This window comes from Tachyglossus aculeatus, chromosome 6, assembly GCF_015852505.1.
Source record: "Tachyglossus aculeatus isolate mTacAcu1 chromosome 6, mTacAcu1.pri, whole genome shotgun sequence".
Taxonomy (NCBI): domain Eukaryota; kingdom Metazoa; phylum Chordata; class Mammalia; order Monotremata; family Tachyglossidae; genus Tachyglossus; species Tachyglossus aculeatus.
This window is the reverse complement of record NC_052071.1, coordinates 35,441,667-35,445,207: the sequence shown is the minus strand read 5'-3', so window position 1 is coordinate 35,445,207 and position 3,541 is coordinate 35,441,667.

Here is a 3,541-nt window from a genome sequence, read left to right as displayed (position 1 = left end):
GATAGGAGTGGGCTGTCTGTGTTGTGTGTATATATATATATATATATATATATATATGTATGTATATATATGGTGGGGGTAAGGGGGAGACACCATCCTGAAGGGACACAGAAGGTCTGGGATGGGATAAGGTGACCTTATCTACCGGTCACTCACTGCTGACCATTCCAGCGTGACTCAGTGGAAAGAGCACGGGCTTTGGAGTCAGAAGTCATGGGTTCAAATCCCCGCTCCGCCAACTGTTAGCTGTGTGACTTTGGGCAAGTCACTTCTCTGGGCCTCAGTGGCCTCATCCGTAAAATGGGGATGAAGACTGGGAGCCCCCCGTGGGACAACCTGATCACCTTGTAACCTCCCCAGTGCTTAGAACAGTGCTTTGCACATGGTAAGCGCTTAATAAATGCCAGTATTATTATTCCCTAATTCACCCCCATTCTCCTCCCCGTTCTAGACTGTGAGCCCATTGTTGGGTCTCTATATGTTGCCGACTTGTACTTTCCAAGCGCTTAGTACAGTGCTTCGCACACAGCGCTCAATCAATACGATTGAATGTAGGCCAGACCGGCTGAAAACTGGGCTAGTGGCCATCCTACTTGGCATCCGTGCCCAAAAATGCCCCTTTCCCACACCACCTTCTAAGTTGGTGACCAAGCAACAGTACCCTGATAGAGACAAAGTTTAGGGGCAGCGTCCTAAAGACGGGTGGGTCTCAAGAGGCCTAGTCACCTGAAGCCAGGCTTGAAACCATCTGTAAATTCACTCAAATATGCCCGCTACTGCCAGGCGTTGGGGGGAGACTAAAGTTGAGCACATCCTTAAAGCCCGTACAAATAGGCCTGGCTCAGTGAAAAAAGCCCGGGCTTCGGAGTCAGAGGTCATGGGTTCAAATCCCGGCTCTGCCACTTGCCAGCTGTGTGACTTGGGGCAAGTCACTTCACTTCTCTGGGCCTCATCTGTAAAATGGGGATTGACTGTGAGCCCTCTGTGGGGCAACCTGATCACTCTGTAGCCTCCCCAGCGCTTAGAAGCAATCAATCACATTTATTGAGCACTTACTGTGTGCAGAGCACTGTTCTAAGCGCTTAGAACAGTGCTTTGCACATAGTAAGCGCTTAATAAATGCCATCATTATTATCTGTGAACATTGTGGGGTTGGTGCAAACCTCAGGGCATAACAGCTGTGGGAATTTTTGCATGGTTGGCAACGGGGAAGCAGCGTGGCTCAGTGGAAAGAGCCCGGGCTTGGGAGTCAGAGGTCATGGGTTCTAATCCCAGCTCTGCCACTTGTCAGCTGTGTGACTTTGGGCAAGTCACTTCACTTCTCTGGGCTTCAGTTCCCTCATCTGGAAAATGGGGATTAAGATTGTGAGCCCCAGGTGGGACAACCCTGATTACCTTCTATCCCCCCAGCGCTTAGAGCAGTGTTTGGCACATAGTAAGCGCTTAACAAATACCAACATTATTATCATTATTATTATTATTATTATTATTATTATTATTATTATTATTACCCAGAATGCCAGAAAGTAGCAACACTGGTGGGGCTGTCCTTGAGCCTGCTGGGACTAGGACACCCTGCTCAGACAACCCAGAGGAAGGGCTATGGTGGTGATGGTGGTAGTGATAATAATATGTATCGAGTGCTTCCTTCATACAGAGCACTGAGAAATCAGCGTGGCCTAGTGGAAAGAGCCCAGGCCTGAGATTCAGAGGACATGGGTTCTAATCCCGGCTCCACCACTTTGCTGGGTGACTTGGGACAAGTTGCTTAACGTCTCTGTGCCTCAGTTTCCTCATCTGCCAAATGGGGATTGTCCTACTTGGAATGTGAGCCCCATATGGACAAGGACTCTGACCTGATTGTGTCTTATCTACCCCAGTGCTTAGTACTGTGCTTGGCATGCAGTAAACACTTAACAAATACTTAACAACAGCCCACTGTTGGGTAGGGACTGTCTATATGTTGCCAACTTGTACTTCCCAAGCGCTTAGTACAGTGCTCTGCACACAGTAAGCGCTCAACAAATACGATGATTATTATTATTATTGTTATTATTCATTTGTTTGTTCAATCGTATTTATGGAGCGCTTACTGTGTGCAGAGTACTGTACTAAGTGCTTGGAAAATTACTATTACTAAGAGCTGCAAATAAATACTTTGGGCCAGTCACCTCACTTCTCTGGGCCTCAGTTTCCTCATCTGTCAAATGGGGATGAAGACTGTGAGCCCCACGTGGGACAACCTGATCACCTTGTATCCTTCCCAGTGCTTAGAACAGTGCTTTGCACATAGTAAGCACTTAACAAATGCCATCATTATTATTATTATTATTATTACATGGGCTCTGACCTTTCAGAGGCTCACCTAAGAATCAGGTGAAGAAGGGTTTAGTGATAGATAATAATAATTCATTCATTCATTCATTCAATCGTATTTATTGAGCGCTTACTGTGTGCAGAGCACTGTACTAAGCGCTTAGGAAGTACAAGTTGGCAACATATAGAGACGGTCCCTACCCAACAGTGGGCTCACGGTCTAGAAGGGGAGACAGAGAACAAAACAAAACATAGTAACAAAATAAAATAAATAATGGCATTTATTAAGCGCTTACTAGGTGCAAAGCACTGTTCTAAGCGCTGGGGAGGTTACAAGGTGATCAGGTTGTCCCACATAGGGCTCACAGTCTTAATCCCCGTTTTCCAGATGAAGTCACTGAGGCCCAGAGAAGTGAAGTGACTTGCCCAAAGTCACCCAGCTGACAAGTGGCGGAGCCGCGGTTTGAACCCATGACCTCTGACTGCAGAGCCCGGGCTCTTTCCACTGAGATGCAATAGGAAAGGGGGGATAATAGAAATACAAAAGCAATATCGAAAATTGGCGTCCAACAAGCTCAGTGGTAAAGGGAACTGTAGGGGCCACTGGGTGCTGCCACTCAGGTCATCTAGAGTCCAGTCCCAGCCAGAGCTTCCCCAAGTTGTAAGGTTCATAATAATAATTATAACAATGGCATTGATTAAGCGCTTACTATGTGCAAAGCGGTCGTGTGTCTGCCGCTGATTACGTTCTTGCAGATGCAAGGCTGGCTGGGAGTGGGAATCTTGGGCTTCACGATGGGAAAATGGCAGGTGTTTCCAGGGGGGAAAAGCAGGATAGAGGGATGGGAGGCTGCAGCTTAATGGCCGAGATTCCTTGTGGGCAGGCCAAGTCTATTGTATTGTGCACCAGAGCTGCGTTAGTCGAGTACCCTGCCCAAAGTAAGCGCTCAATAAATAGCCCTGAAAGGAGTCCACGCCCGGGCAGCGGGCCAGGAGGAGAGGCAGGCCGGGTCAGGAGGTCTCCGCAAACGATGGGAAAATGGCAGGTGTTTCCAGCGGGGAAAAGCGGGACAGAGGGATGGGAGGCTGTAGCTTAATGGCCGAGATTCCTTGTGGGCAGGCCAAGTCTATTGTATGGTGCACCAGAGCCGCGTTAGTCGAGTACCCTGCCCAAAGTAAGCGCTCAATAAATACCACTGAAAGGAGTCCACGCCCGGGCAGCGGG